This window comes from Schistocerca piceifrons, chromosome 1, assembly GCF_021461385.2.
Source record: "Schistocerca piceifrons isolate TAMUIC-IGC-003096 chromosome 1, iqSchPice1.1, whole genome shotgun sequence".
Lineage (NCBI taxonomy): Eukaryota > Metazoa > Arthropoda > Insecta > Orthoptera > Acrididae > Schistocerca > Schistocerca piceifrons.
In genome coordinates this window covers 913,969,966-913,987,035 of record NC_060138.1, presented here as the reverse complement: position 1 = coordinate 913,987,035, position 17,070 = coordinate 913,969,966, and the positions used below count along the sequence as shown (strand labels likewise).

The 17,070-nt window shown below is 39.4% G+C and overlaps 1 protein-coding gene across 1 annotated transcript in view; it reads left to right on the top strand.

Annotated features, from left to right (window-relative positions):
- Positions 1–17,070, top strand: part of LOC124717059 (golgin subfamily A member 3-like) — a 74,759-nt gene that overhangs the window by 30,618 nt on the left and 27,071 nt on the right. The window lies entirely within an intron of this gene.

Sequence of the window (17,070 nt, the reverse complement as noted above, 5' to 3'; positions counted from 1 at the left end):
TCCCCCTTTAAGCTCTCAGGTTTTCAATTCTCATCTGATGCAGCCCCCAACAATCAGTCCTTCCTTCTCATGCCATTCGGTAAGTCTCCCTGACCCAGGGTACTTGGCAGCTTTTCTATTACTCTCCCCATTTCCTAAACTTCACTAGTCATTTTCTTTCATCCCTCTTCCTTTCCACATTTTTGTATGTGTATTCTCTTGTCACCACATGATCTGTAGATTTTTTATCAGTCCAATTATATTACATTTTCAAAAACTGATTATTTTTGTTTGTTTTGCAATTAGGAATTTCTATAGATTTCATCATTATTTCAAATATTTTGCAGGACATTATTTACTTATATGTTTAAAATATATCTTTAACTCTTGCATTTTGATATTATTTCCATCCTCATTATAGTCCAGTATTTTATGTGCACAGTGATCCATTCTTTATAGCTTTTCAGACTTCTGTATATCTCTCTTATTTTTATTAATTCTTTACTAACCATCTGTCTGTCCCAGATTTTATTTCAGTTTGATTGCAGTGTCTTTGTAAAACCAGATGTTGATCACAGTTTTACGTTTTAAATTTGTTCTGTGCTACACATGCCACTCCTTTGTAGACAGCCATCTCAGCAGCACTGCCTTTTAGTGTATAATACTATTCAATATCCATTGAACTACAAGATAGTGTGCTCTTTTAGTGCAGTTTATTAACATAAGCATGGTCTCTGTCTAATAAACATTTAATATTGTGTAATGCACTTTAATAGAGCATCATGGCATCATAAGATTTACTACTGGTGTTGTACATATCTAAGTACTGTGTGTGTGTGTGTGTGTGTGTGTGTGTGTGTGTAATATGCTGATGTTTCATAAAATGCTCAATACCACATTTTATAGAAATTAAGATTTCAGAACAATAAAATTTCAAGTAAAGTAAGAAATATAAATATTAGTTGTAAGTGATCATTTTAAATAAAAACAGATGGGTGACAGGGTCAAATATATCATAAAGAAATTGTTGTCCACAACTGAGTTAAATCTGCTTTTGCGACCATGAAATTTCTAAATGAAACCAACAATCATGGGGATACCTTGGCCCTTATTTTAGATGCATGTTGCAACAGAAGATTAAGTCTCATCAGTTGTGCTGTTTGTCATTGCATGCTCACTCTAACTTTAGTTACTGATTGAAATTATTCTCGTGTATTCTTGCGTGCTGAGATATTACTCAAGTGTGAATTATTGATAACAGTGCATCTCACAATCTTCAGGTAACTTTTGATGAATGATCAACTGCTTGAGGAAGATGTCATTTTATCACTTAATCAATATTCCCATCTCCTGGTGGTGACCCCTGTGGTGCAGAGTGTGGCTGTGCTCTAATAACTCAGTTGTCACTGCAACATCACATAGTTAATAAACCCTTGCTGAGCCCTCAGTATTCAAAGTGCAACATTCTTTTCCTACATACTGTCACACTGAAACCATAATCCAGCCCAAATCTGAAGGCAGGGTAAGAAGTACTTTTTAAAAATTTGTTGGCTTTCAGGACATTCTCGTACAGCAGTTTCAAAATAGTGAAATGTGAATTATGATGATACAAACATGAGGACAACACAACACCCAGCCCTGAGCAGAGAAAATGTCCCGTCCAGCTGGGAATCGAACTCGGGTCCCTTCAGTTAGCAATCCACTGTGCTGACCTCACAGCTATTGAGGCAGACATCAATAAAGTACAGTACTTAAAACTGAAAGCTTGTTTATTATTGACACCAATGTACAGCCAGAACAGGATGCCACTCGTGGATGGAGAATGCATCTATTTATACAAACATAAAATATTTAATGATGATGATATTTATAAAAATGTCTAATATTTCGAAATATATAATCATTAGATGTTTCAAGTACCTTTGAGAAATTATAAGTACTAAATAAAAAATAATTGCTGGTAGTAGGATTCAACTGGCAACTTGCACACCAGGCAGTGATGTCAACCACTACACTACACTGCATGCACCACAGCTCATGTCATTGCTCACTCTCCAGAAGAAACAGCAACCTGCTGTTTCAGAAGTACACGTTTTTTTACATTATAAATATGAGGGTGAATCAGTTTAAGTTAGTGTACTATACTCAGTAGTCACGTTTATTAGTGTCATTTAGACTCGATACATTGAAGGTAGCAGTTTTTATACATTTTATGGTAAACTAGTGTTACACTACAATATCTGAGTAAATCAGTGTTATAATACAACTTTGGTTTAGTTAGCAGAAAGCTAAAACTCACCTCACCTCCTGCTTAAATTCCTTAGCTTGTTGTGGGCTTTAGTGATCGTGTACTTTAAGCCCATCAGTTCCTATAAAGTAGAGTTTGTATTTGTGCTTTACATTCTGAACTCTTATTGTTAGCTAAAGGTTTTGTTTTGTACCCGCGTCTGCCAATGTACAATATTCAGTATTTATGTTTATTAGTGTCATTTAGACTCAATACATTGAAGGTAGCAGTTTTTATGGTTTTATTAGGTCATTTTCAAGTGTACGTAAACACTTGTTTACATTATTCGAGTAAATACAAGGGATAATCACTAGGTGTAGCTTACCTTAGGTTCCTGTTTAATTCTTTAATAATATTCACTAGATAGCCCCTAGCAGTTTACTGTAGGTCACTGTTTTTTTTCTTTAGTATTCACTAGATAACTCTTAGCAGGAAAATAAGCACCAGATCTAGCTTCTACCATAAATTTTCATTGTTTTTCATTGTAAGTGTCGTTTCTGCCAACTAGAGTGTAGCTGTTAACCTGGTGTGGCAGTAGGTTTCCTTAAGTTTCTTATAGTAAATCACATATTAGCTTCATGGATAGGGACTGTATCTGTTGTGTGCAGATGCAAGAGGAGTTGGCCACAGTCCAAACACAGCTGGAAGCTTTGTTGGCCACAGTCAACAGGCTCCAGAGTGCCACCTCGAGGTGTGGAGGGGATGGGGTGCCTGGGGAAGCCTCTGCTGTACTAGATGTGCAGGGGGGATGTCACAGCTCTCTGTCACTGAGCTGACCTCAGGTGCATCTGAGCCACCCAGCCTACTTTCACCTCAGTGTGGGTGGCAGACTGTGTCGAGGTCTCGAGCTTCAAGGCGGAGGCTGCATGGGGGATGCAGGCTCCTGCCACATCCCATGCACTTTGCTAATAGGTTCAGTGTGCTAGCTGATGCTGGGTGGGAGGCTGAGCCAGATCAGAATGCACCTTCTGCCAGGATAGTGGCTGCTCCTTCAGTAAGATCCAGACAGGCATGTGGGGATAGGGGTTTGTTAGTTATTGGGAACTCCAACGTTAGGCGGGTCATGGAGCCCCTCAGGAACATAGCAGCTAGGGCGAGGAAGAAGTCCAATGTTCACTCAGAGTGTTTGCGTGGGGGCTTTGTCCAGGGTGTGGAAGAGGCTCTTCCAGTGGCTGTTGAACATGTGGGGTGCAGCCAGCTGCAGATTGTAGCACAGGTCAGCACCAATGATGCCAATCATTGGGAATCCGAGGAAATCCTTGGGTCCTTTCAGTGGCTGGCGAAATTGGCGAAGGCGGCCTCCATCTCTTGAGGAGTGGAAGCCAAGCTGACAATTTGCAGCATTATACCCAGGGTGGACCGGGGTCATCTGGTTTAGAGTCGAGTGGAGAATCTAAACCAGAGGATACTTCAACTCTGTGACGAAAATGGTTGTAGATTCCTCAACCTGTGTTGTGGGGTGGAAGGTTGTAGGATGCCCCTCAATAGATCAGGTGTGCACTACACACAGGAAGCAGTTACATGGGTAGCACAGTACTTGTGACATGCACATGGGGGTTTTTTAGATTAGGTCCGCACGGGAAACAAACTGTTGGCCTGAAAAATTACCAATTCATGACACTGATGTGGGTGTGCCAACTGTAAAAATTGTTAGTTCATCTAAACAGGTCATTCTTAAGGATTTAAATATGCTAAATATCATGTTAGTAAATTGTTGAAGTGTTTGTAGCAAGATCCCCGAGTTACTCTCTGAAATAAACAGTAGTAATGCCAATACTGTATTAGGTACCGAAAGCTGGTTGAAACCAGACATAAATAGGAGTGAAATTTTGAACTTGGCTTGGACAATGTTAGGAAGGATAGGACTGATGCTATGGGAGGTGGTGTGCTCATTGCAGTTAAAAGCTGTTGAAACGCAGTTGAGATCAATACTGGGTCGGACTGTGAAATAGTCTGGATAAAGCTGTCAATCAGACAAGGAGCGACCATTGTATTGAAGATGTTTTTGTACACAACCAGCATTCGCATCAAATGTCGCAGAACATTTCAAGGAAAGTCATGAGTGCGTAGGAAATAAATATCCAAATTATCCATTAATCATAGGTGTAGACTTTAATCTGGCATCCACTGACTGGAAAAATTACACGTTTATCACTGGGGGTAGAAGCAAAGATTCATGTGAAGTTATTCTAGCAGTGCTCTCAAAATGCAACCTTGAGCATTTGGTTAGAAAACCAGCTCATGATGGGAACATATTAGATATCTTGGCGACAAACGGACCTGATCTTTTTGAGGAAGTTAACCTAGAAGAAGGTATTAGTGACCATAATGTCATTGTGGCTTCTATGTCAGTGGAAGTTGCAAAAAAACCAAAGAAACAGCGTAGAGTTTTCTTGTTTGGTAAAGCAAAAAAAAGTGTCATTAATGAATATCTTCATAGTCAGCTCCAAGCATTCACTGTGAGACAAAAAGATATTGAGCATCTTTGGTCGAAATTTAAAGGTATTGTCCACCACGTGCTAGAGAAATATGTGCCTAGCAAAAATAAAGGGGAGGGGAAGGATCCACCTTGGTTCAACAAACATTTTAGGAAGTTGCTGAGAAAGCAAAGAATTTTGCACAATCATTTTAAACGTAGTCACTGCCCCGCTGAGAAACAGAAATTATGCAAAATGAAAGTAGCTGTCAAAAAGTCAATGAGAGATTCTTTTAACGAATTTGAAAGCAATATTTTACGTGCAGATTCTAAAAATAACCCCAAAAAAATTTGGTTGTGCATAAAATTGATGAATGCTACAAATAATTCAATACTTTCTCTTGCTGACAGTTAGATGCCAGGAAGGCATCTGGCCCAGATGATATCCCTGTAAGATTTTATGTTGACTATGCTACAAATGTAGCGCCATTCTTATCCATCATCAGTCAGAGATCATTGGAACAACAGAAAGTTCCATGGAACTGGAAGAAGGCCCTAGTCATAGCAATCTATAAAAAGTGTAGAAAATCAGATGCACTTAATTACTGGCCAATTTCGCTGAACATCTATTTGTTGTAGAATCATGGAACATATTTTGTGTTCAGACATAATGACCTTTCTAGACTCTGAGACGTTCATCTGCTGAAACCAGCATGGTTTTAGGAAAAATCATGCGGCACACAGCTGGCCCTCTTTGTGCATGATATACAACATGCTCTAGATACCGGCTCCCAGGTTGATGCCATATTACTCGACTTTTGAAAGGCGTTTGACTCAGTTTCGCACTGTCGCTTGCTCCAAAAAGTGCACACTTACAGTCTATCCGATGATGTGTGGTTAGATAGAAAATTTTCTAACTGACAGAGAGCAGTATGTCGTCCTGAATGGGGAGACTTCAACAGAAGCAAGTGTAGCATCAGGTATGCCCCAGGGCAGTATAATAGGTCCACTGCTTTTTACAATTTACAGAAACGATCTGGTTTATGGTATTGACAGTGGCATTAGACTGTTTGCTGATGATGCTGTAGTCTACAGGAAAGTAGTATCACAAGAAAGTTGACAACAAATTTGTGAGGATTTGCAGAAAATAAATGTGTGGCATAATGACTGGCAGTTATCTCTCAATATTAGTAAATGTAACCTACTGCGTATAACAAAGCGAAAATCCCCATTAATGTACGAGTACAAAATAAATGCCCAGTCTTTGGAAGCTGTAACATCCATCAAGTATCTGGGTGTGACTATTCAAAATGATCTCAAATGGAACAATCAGATTACGCAAATAACAGGTAAGGTGAACTCTAGATTCCAGTTTCTTGGTAGAATCCTGAAGCGATGCAGTCCTTTAACAAAGGAAATTGCTTACAATACTTTAGTTCATCCAGTCTTAGAGTATTGTTTGTGTGTATGGGACTCTTAACAGTTGGGGTCTGATTCAAGAGATTGAGAAGGTCCAAAGAAGAGCGACAAGATTTGTGACTGGTACATTTAGCCATCATGAGAGCATAAAAAATCTCATAGAAAGTTTGAAGTGGGACACACTTGCAGATAGACAACACACTAAACGGAAGAGGCTGCTCACTAAATTCCAAAATCTGATCTTTGCTAAGGATGTAGAGGATATATTATTACCACCAACTTTCAGATTGCTCAATGATCACCATTCAAAGATAAGGGAAATTAGAGCTCATACTGAGGTGTTCAGACAGTCGTTTTTCCCTCGCGTGATCCGTGAGTGGAACAGAGGGGGGAAATACAACTTTGGCGTGAATAGTGCCCTCTACCACACACCGCTTGGTGGCTAACAGAGTATATATGTAGATGTAGATGTTCTAATTGGAGCTGAATACATCACCTCAATCCAGATGTTGTCAGTTGTCCTCTGTATGGTGTCATTGGAAGATCCTCATTTTCTGGTCATGTTGCTACATTCTCTTCACTATGATGAGCAAAGGTAGCCTCTCAAGTGGAAACTTTGTGATCATTGAGTGAATCTTCAGTTACCTTGAACCTTCCATCACTGATCTCCAACTCTTGACTGCAGTAGGGCTTCATTTAGAGGATATGCTGATGTCTGTTCCTTTGTCTTCTTGATGAAGTGTCATAATCCTTGACTTTGTATGTGATCTCTGACAAGCAGTGAAGGATACAATATGGTCCAAATTAGCACTTTACTAACTTTTCTGATAGTTCCCCTTCCTGCACAGGCCAGAAGTCCGTACCAAGCCTCTCCCCAGGTCATATATCACTGTCTGATGTTTGGCGTTAAATTACTCCTCTAGGAATCCATGATATATAGACAAGCCAGCTAACTTGTTTGTCTAGTCTTGGTGATGAGATGTTTCATGTAGTCATTCTAAGTATCGCCTAGTTCATAGAGGAACATCATGGGGCAGGAAAAATGTTGTGAAGCCTCTAGTGTCTTACTTCACTGTGTCGTATGTGAATGTCATGACCGGCAGTTCTGAATCCCAATCTCTCTGTTCAACATCAACATATAACCAAGAGCATGTCTGCCAACATCTTATTAAAGCATTCTGTGAAGTTATTCATCTTCTAGATGGTAGGCAGTTGTCACTCTGTGGGTGAGGTTGCAGTGTGAAATTATCTCTAATACTAATATTGACAGGAAAACTTTGCTGTGGACAGATATCATCACATAGGGTGCTGTGTATTTCGAAGTGATGTCTTCTACAAGGGACTTTGTAATTTTTGTTGCTTCTACAGTCAGAAAAGCTGTAGTGAGAGTTTAGTGGGTGCGGTAGTCAGTGCAGAATATTGTCCTTGGATTCACATTTATTGACTTTGAGAACATCCCAAAGAGGTCAGTTCCAGTATAGTGGTGCTGCTGCAAGTGGGTCAGCATCAGAGGTGATTTTGACATGTGCTTCACTCGTTAGTATTCCTTGCAGTTGCTCACATTGAGTATAATGAATTGCTAGAGAAATGGCCAGTGATACCTGTGTCTAAGTCTCCACAAATCCCTGTGATCAGAATTTGGTACATTGTGGAAATACTTCAGAGATCACTGGATGCTGATGAGCTTGGATGATGAGCAGCCATTTCCACCCATCAGATCATAGTTCCTCTCCTACAATATTCCTTGTATTAATTGGAATTCTCCTCTGGTTGGTTCCTCATTCTTCAAGGTTTCTGTTTTTCAGCAATGTAGGATGTTCCCTTTGTTCAGCAGCAATGCATTTAATGCGGCAGTGATGGAGATTTGTCCACACTGCTGTGCTCTGCTAAAGGATTCCTTGAAAGACAGTTGGTGTCCTTGTTTTTGTGTTGATTTTTGTGTACCATTGTGAAGTTGTGCTCCTGAAGCCTCACTGCTTATCTCGCCAATCAATCCAACGGATCTTTCAGGCTAGTCATCCAGCATAGAGAGTAGTGATCCACCACAGCACTGAATAGTTTGTCAAATAAATGTGGCCAGAATTTGTTAATTTGTTGATGACCCAAACAACTGCAAGACACTATTTCTCAGTTGTAGAGTAGATCTTCTCAGGTTCAGAGAGTACTCTGGAACTATAAGCTATCACCTTTCCAGCACCTTCCTGAATTTTTACTATAACTGTCTGTATCACAAAACCAGTAGCATTGGTTTGATGTTCTTTCTCAGCATTTTCATCATACAGTGCTAGAACTGGAGAAGATGTAGCATCTCCTTAAGGACAAGGAAAGATCTTTCTTGCTCCTCATTCGAGGAAAACTTGACATCTCCCTGGAGAACTTCTTCCAAGAGACGTACATAGGCACAGAAGTCCTTCATGAATTTCTGGTAGTATGAGCACTTTCTGAGAAAACTTCTTACATTATGAATGTGCCAAGAAGTCAGAAAATCTGTGACTTTTCTTATTTTCTTCAAGGTTCAGTGACATCAACTTGCAACATCTTTTCCACTTCCTTTGTATTATCCATTGTTCAGATGGTGACACTCCATATGAATGTTGGATAATTGGTGGATGGCTCCCAGGGTAGATACGGTGTTTTATCATAGACCACTCGGTCGGTCTTTTCTTCACTCTGGATTTGAAAATGTCCAAATAGTCGATGAAGAATGGCTATCTCTTGCTGGTGTAGTTTGTTGGTCTGGCCAGATACTCATAGCATTTTGGTAGTAGCTTCCTCCCATGCATTGTTGGAAGTGGTAGCAGAGCATAATTCTTTGTCAATGAAACAAATTCGCCCTTCCCATAAATTTGCCAAAGAATTGCCCTTCCCATACTGGTTCAGCTGTCCCTACACACATACCTTTATGGATGAGTTGTGGCTGCTTGTAACTGTTAGTGAGTGAAAGTTCTCCATGGTCACTAACAATGCTTATGATCATCACTGGCATATAGATTTCCTTTGTGAGCCCAAATAGCTTTTTGCAGTCAACAAAAGCTCATAGTTTAACTGAGCATTTCAATTGATGATGGCAGGATAACCAGGTCTTCAATGGCAAACAACAGCCAAGAGCAATCTTTGTTATGTGTACTTGTTGGAATGACTTTGGCACTCTGGTTCTCTGATCTTTCACAGTCTATGACTGCTTGTTATGCCTGTAAGAAGTCCCATCTGGGAATAACATCATGACTACATTCTTTACACAAAAAAGGCTGTGTTCTATAATTGATAGTTATTCTTGCAGTACATGTTCCTAACTGCTGGATGTATTGCTCATTTGTGACCTTCAGACAGTCTTCTTTAGATGGTGATGACAAGCATTCAACATTAAAGAAAAAGAAGCCAATGAGTCTACTAACCCCCTGACTACTTGGTGATCGAAAATGATATCAATGAGATTTTCTGTCATCTTGCTGACTGTCATCCATAGATGATTTTCCTCTCATGAGGCCTCACCTTTTATGTGGCTGACTCACTTAGTTTCCCTGAATTCAGTAGCTAGGCGAGTGGTTGGTACCTCTATATGGTGATGGGGAGTAGCTACAGTGTGTGACCCATCCAAGGTACAGTTGTAATCTTCAGCCCACACATCAAGTAATAACTGCGCAGTTGACTAGTGTGAATAGAAGTGTTGTGATGGTAGATGTCTTGCAGCATAATAATTGTCAAAAACTCACCTTGTTTCTGTGCAATAGTGCACAATGCGTCCAGGGTACCTACAGTGAAAATAGATCAGCATGTTGTCCTCCACCCTCCGACTTATGCTGTTCTGCAGGGCGTTTTACTTAGGGGAGGAGTTGGTTGTATCTGTGTTGGTGAGGTGTTGGATTGTCAATCTCTCCTATGTCGTAGTGGATCTCTCCTGTGTGTGAGAGAGGCAAAGTAGTAGAGGTCTTCCACAACTGCCATGGGGACCACATTCGGTAGACAATCATCTCTCTTTTGTCTGAGTGTTTTTGTCTGTTGCATTTCCTCAGTGCACGGGCACTACTTGATGAATTCTTATGTTGTTGTGATATCCTGTACCAGAAGAGTACATGTCTTCTATGACTCCATTTGTCAAATATGAGATTTAGGCAGCTTCTGTCATTCAGATTCGTAATGTGGTGAAGGGGAAAAACATTCTGTATGTCATTACACCATGGCATTGGGGCCTGTTCTTCAGTTATCCTGCTAGGTGACTTTCCTGTTGATTGTCACAAAATGCCATCTCACCTATTGTATTTAGCAATCCTTTCAATCATTTTGTAGGGTACTGATTAGTAGTGTCTCCAGGAAATACTGAAGGACGCCTGATGTGCAGCTGACTTTTTGCTGTTTTGGAACCCATCGATGTCGTAAATATACAGATATTAGGTATGATATACTGCTTGTATTATGGTTCTTGTCTGTGTAGGCAATGGCTTTTATGTTGCCTAATTGGAGCCTTGGTAATATAGATGTATTGAAGTACCCAGCATCTCCACCAAACAATATCATGTTTAAACAACAAACAAGTCCAAATCCAAAGGAAGAGTCATCATTGAAGCATAACACTTAGAACTGAAAGCACGTTTATTACTGACACCAGTGTACAGCCAGAATAGAACTGACCTCCTGGACAAAGAGTGCAGCTATTTATTCAAACATCAAATATTCCAGAATGTAAGTTTTTGTATCAACATTGAATATTCCAGCTATACAAACAGTACAAACATAAGATATTTTTAAAATCTTCCAGAAATTAAAAATACTAAAAAGCAAATAATTTTGCTGATCAGATGTGAACTGGCAACCCACAGCACACCAGGCAGCAATGCTAGCCACTACACTTCACTGCTTGCACCACAGCTCACAACAATATTTCCAAGATGAAAACCACTATCTTTGTTCAGAAGGTTCCTGTTTAGTTGGGTTGGCACTACTTGTCAAAGTACACTATCTCAGAAAGAAAAGGACTGTCTTAGTGTCTTTATTTTTCAAAAATTCAAATGGTTCAAATGGCTCTGAGCACTATGGGACTTAACATCTTAGGTCATCAGTCCCCTAGAACTTAGAACTACTTAAACTTAACTAACCTAAGGACATCACACACATCCATGCCCGAGGCAGGATTCGAACTGGCGACTGTAACGGTCGCGCGGTTCCAGACTGAAGTGCCTAGAACCGCTCGGCCACACCGGCCGGCCTTTATTTTTCCCATAATCCATGATGCAGCAAGTTTCTAAGTAGTACTTCCTAATGCTAACTCCTCACTGGCTGTCTTGGTGGGTTGCCATAAAGATTTTTGTGATTTTTACATTTGTAACACCCCTCCTCAATCTTGTGTGCTCCCTTTCCAAAATATGGTTTGTTGTGCTGGCTGGTGTTTTGATAGATACCTAGCTTTTTGAGGCTTAGATCGTCTTTCTCAGATTCTTGTAATGCTGAGATCTTTCTAGATGATAGGTAACATTCTTGATGTTATGTCGTTCTAGTATTATGCAGATCCTCCACACAATGTACGTGTACAAGATGTATGTACTTGCATTGAGGGTCTCCAACTCATTCTGTTATATGTGCACTGGCTCCTGTGAAATGGTATGGTGGGTTGAAGTTAGTTTAGGCGACATGGAAACCATTCTAAACTTCCCTTCCATATGGAAGTATTATCTACTTAGCAGCAGTTGAAAAGCAGATGAAAGAGTTGAAAACAAGTAAGTCACCAGGTTCAGATGGAATCCCATTTCAATTTTACAGAGAGTGCTCTTTGGCATTGGCCCCTTATTTTCCATGTTAGCTTGCAACTACAGTGAATCTCTTGCACAGAGGCAAGTTCCAAGTGACTGATTAAATGTGCTCTAGTCTCTTGTATATAAGAAGGGAAAAAGAAATGACCCACAGAATTCCAGATGAATGTCTTTAACATTGATTTGCTGCAGAGTTCTTGAACATATTCTAAGTTAGAATATAATAAATTTTCCTGAGATGTAAAGACTTCCATTCACAAATCAACATGCAAAACTCAACTTGTCCCTTTCTCCTACAACATCTTGTGAACCATGGATGAAGGGCAATAATCAGATTCCATATTCCTAGATTTCTGGAAAGTGTAGGATACTGTGGTACCAAGCGTACAGAAAGGTTCTCAGGTATGGGAGTGGCTCAAAGACATTTTGAGTAATATAACTCAATGCATTGTCCTAGAGGGTGAGTGTTCACAGCAGACAAAGGTATCAGCAGGAGTACCTCCAAGGAAGTATAAAAATCTGACAGAAAGGAGGTGCACCAATCTGTGACTGTTTGCTAATGACAGTGTAATGTACGGGAAAGTGTCATTATTGTGTGGTTTTAGGTGGATACAGGGTGACTTGGAGTAGGAAAAACAGTTCTGTTATGTTTGAATACAATATCAGTTGTGTGCTGCTTAACGTATTCACAGTAAATAAATATCTACGTGTAACATTGCAAAGTGACATGAAATGAAACAAACATGTAAGTTTGATTATAGGGAAGGCGGATGGTCAGCTTTGGGTTTCTGGGAGAATTCTGGGAAGTGTGGATCATCTGTAAAGGAGACCACATACAGAACACTTATGTGACCCATTCTTAAGTATTGCTAGAGTGTTTGGGATCCCCTCCAGGTCAGATAGAAGGAAGGTGACGAAGCATGATACTGTATTTGTTAAAGGTGGGTTTGATCAATGTATGAGCATTACAGAAATCGTACACAAACTCATATGGGAATCTACAGATGAAACACTATTGAGAAAGTTTAGAGAACAACTTTGCAACAGATCATAGAATAATCTTACTGCTGCCAACAAGTATCTTGCATAAGGACTACAAAGAATAGATACGAGAAATCAGGTCTCGTATGGAAGCGTATAGACAGTCATTTTTCCCTCACTCCATTTACCAGTGGAATAGGAAAGGGAATGACCAACAGTAGCATGAGGTACCCTCCACCAAGCACTGTAATGTGTCTTGAGGAGTATGTATATAGATGTAGACTACAATGTAATACACCGAGAAACATCTACTCAGTACACCTGATACGATACAAAGTTGTGAGTTTTGTTAAGTCTCATAACTTCTGTTTATATTTGTCACTGATTTTGTAATTATGTACAAGCTTATAATTGCTGTAAAACTTAAAAGTGTGTTGTTTTGATTTTTCAGTGGATCTATTTTATGTAAAATTACTGTTTAGAAAATTCCAGAAAAATAACAGGATATATGATAATGTAATGATAAAAGCTAACTGTACTAAAATATTCAACTTCTGTAAAAGAACACATAAAAATGTTAGAAATTAAAATAATAATGTAATTAAAAACTAATTGTCAGTTATTTGCAATTAATTGTTAACAATCTGAATTATGCAAAACTGCACATAGGAATTCAACTTTTGTGAACTCTTAATTTTCCTTTGTAAGTTAATTACTGCCAAGGTTTAAATAATGGATTTATACATCTGTATTTTTATAACTTTATTTATTGTATGGTGGCTGTGTCCCAAATTAGTCTAGTTAATTCACCTTTTGGTAAGTTAGTTGCAGTTTTACTTTTAAGTCAATACAAAATCATGTGTAATTTTTTTTGTGAAAGTTTTTGTGAAGAATTACTTAAGCTTATTAGATTGAAGTTGTGATTACAAATTTGACACCCATCTTTTCAATCAGAATACTACTGTTTCCCAGATCTAAAAAATCCAGGAAATTGAAAGCTGCAGGTAGTAGATACTGACACATTGTCAACAATGCTATGACATGTACATAATTTATGTCATGCTTTGTCATTAATAAAAGCAGTAGACACATAAAAAATGGTATTTTTTCTAACTCACAGTAAGAGAATGTGGCTCTGGTGAGGAGAGACACCACACTGAAGCTCACCATTACGTTACCTTTTCCTAGGCGTTCTCCTTCACTGCAGAAAGTAGCATGAGTTTCCAAAATGATGTTGGCATTTATCAAAGAGTGGGCTTAACAATGCTGTAAAATGTTTCGATAGCTCTGTGTCACTTACAGTGGATGGCTGTGATATGGCCTCCTTGTGTCTTTTTGGCAGGCTGTATAATTGTAGAAACTAATGTGCATAGTCATACCTTGTTGTGAATTTCTCTTGCAAGAAGCTGTGTGGAAGTTTAATTTGTTTCCTTTTAATGTGACTCATTGGAGCCCCTTCATTTTTCTGTGTGTTGAGTTGTTGAGTAACTCATAGAATTTCCACTTGTAATGTGTGAGTGGGAACAGGTCTTTAGTGAGCTTACAGGATGACTACTTCTAGGCCCTCCCACAATTGTTTAATGCTGCTGCTCATTTGATATTGAAACATTTTTGTCTCCAGTATTGTGCCCCAGGTGAACATGAATATATTAATGAAAACGAACAGCAGCACTAATACAATAGCTCTAGAAAATAATAGGGGCAACTTTAGATGTGAATATCTGCCCAGATAGTAGTGCGTGTTCAAGTGCCGCTTCTGAGATGGGGAGGTGCACTGGGCCTGGATTGAATCTCCTTGGCTGAATAATGAGAAGGGTTGATGTGCCAGCCAGGCTGGATGCGGTCTTTCATCAGTTTCCCACACCCCACTAGCTGAATACTGAGCTGGTACCCAAGTTTCATCTCAGCTACATGATTCAAAAACATTTAAAAAACTTCCACTCACTCTTACACAAATAACACTATACAGAGGCACAATAAAAAGGAGTCCTTTTAGTGAATCTTGTTTACTTTAGGACTGCATGAGCTACAATAAGAGGTTACCAGAAACAGTTTTTGCATCACATGCTGTTTTGTTTGCTCTCTCAAATTCTGACATATTGTTGTCAATGCATACCTTTTCCTCTGCCCCCCCCCTCCCCCCCCCCCCCTCCCGCACCAGCATCATCACACTTTGTTGCCACTGTTAAAAAGCTTGTCTTCAGGAAGTGTGTGACAGAAGATCTACACATCTTGAAGTACTTGTCACAGAAGCTCTTTCTCCAATACATAAATAGGTCTGCCATGTACTGAAAAATAATGTCCCCTATTTCATGCAGAATTCTGTATATCCTTATTAAAGTCCCTTAAATATTCATAGATTGCTGTCTTCTGCCTGTTTTCCTACACCTCAAAACAGAGAAGCTGCTTATTCTGAATACTAGGTTGTTCCAAACAGAAGACTACTCAGAATAGAAAGGAGAAGATTCTCACCTATTAGCCACAAATTGCCAACAGACTTTACAATTTCCAATATTACGTGCCCTGTACATGATACCATGTTCATCACCATAAACATCTACTGAATTAGTGAATACTTCCTGTCCAGTAATCTGAATCATCTCATGAAGGAAAAAATGGCACTTTTATTGCAGTCAGGAATGGACTGACCGAAAGGCACAGCTGGTCAGCAACTGTATCATGTAATATGACAAAATGGTTTACTGTAAATGCTCATATTATGATTTGAGTTACTTTTATAAAATAAATGTTTACATTGATTTCCCCTATACCCCTGTATGTGTACGTACAAAAACAGGTTGCATGTTACACTGAGAAATAAATGTCATTTTAAGCAAAGTAGACATCCACTAGAAAGCATTAGTTTTCCACATGTAAAATATAGTATTTCTTGATTAATATATACACTGGTGCATGGAGAGCTGCATCAAACCAGTCTCAGGACTGAAGACCACAACAACAACAACAACAACAACATATACACTGGTATAGGAAACTAAAGGATGAAAGTAACTTTAGCATGTGTGGCACTGCCAAGTAACATAGCTTACTGAAACTTGGACCTTACATAGAAAGAATTGCTACAGTATAGTACAGAAGATAACTGAAAGTAATGCATAATGAGACCAACAGAAATGACAGTTTTTTTCGAAGACAATAATTATGCAGAATTCACTGCATTTTATGATGGTCCTTTGGACATTAGAAAAGGTAGAATAAGGGGTGTGATCATCATGGATGGCAGTGCCTGCTCTGCTGGCCACAAGGTAATTATAGAAGGGTTTTCCATTCTTTCATCAGCACTGCTGAAAACTACTGGATGGCCATTGGTACATGTGGATTTGCTGCAATACATCTCCTCAACGCATCCCACATATCCTGGAACGGCTTTAAGTTGGGGGAATTGGCAGACCAGTCCATTCGGCAAATATCTTCCCATTCCAAGAGCTCCTCCATATTCACTGTTCGATGCAGTCACACACTGTCATTTATAAAAATGAAGTCGGGGCCAAATGCACCCCTGAAAAGATGCACATGTGGAAGGAGAACTGTGTCCCAATAACACTGACTGTGGTGTGTATTGTAATCAAAGATTTAGAGGTCAGTAACCCCCATGACATTATGCCTCCCCACACCATAACACCTGGACCACATCACACGATGAGAGGTGGGGACGTGTAATGCACACAGGAACATCATCATGATTGTTTTGGTGGTCTGTGTGCTACGATGCAGGGAGGCACAATGTAGCATGGTTGTACTGACCCCAAAATCTTTGAACATAGTAAACTCACTGGTCAACTTTATTGCGACACTGTACTCCTGTACCATGTGCATCTTTTCAGGGGTGTGTTTTGTCCTGACTTCACTTTTATTAATGACAGTGCTTGACCGCATTGAACAGCACAGTTGGAGGAGCTGTTGGAATGAGACGATATTCAGCAAATGAAATGGTTTGCAAATTCCCCTGATTTAAATCCCATTGAGCACATCACCACATAACGATTTATTATAAATGTATAGACCCAACCTGTCCACTGCATGTGATTAATATAGTGGTATTCACACTTGTCACATTAAATTTATGCAATAATCTTTGTATAAACCTGTTACCCACTAACAAAAATTAGAAAATTGTACAAAGGCAGAGGCAAGCTGCACACAGCCAGAAAGTACTTTTCTTCCAGTTTTTAGAAGGGGAAAAGATACCAACTATGAGTTTGGTATGAATATTTTGTTTATGC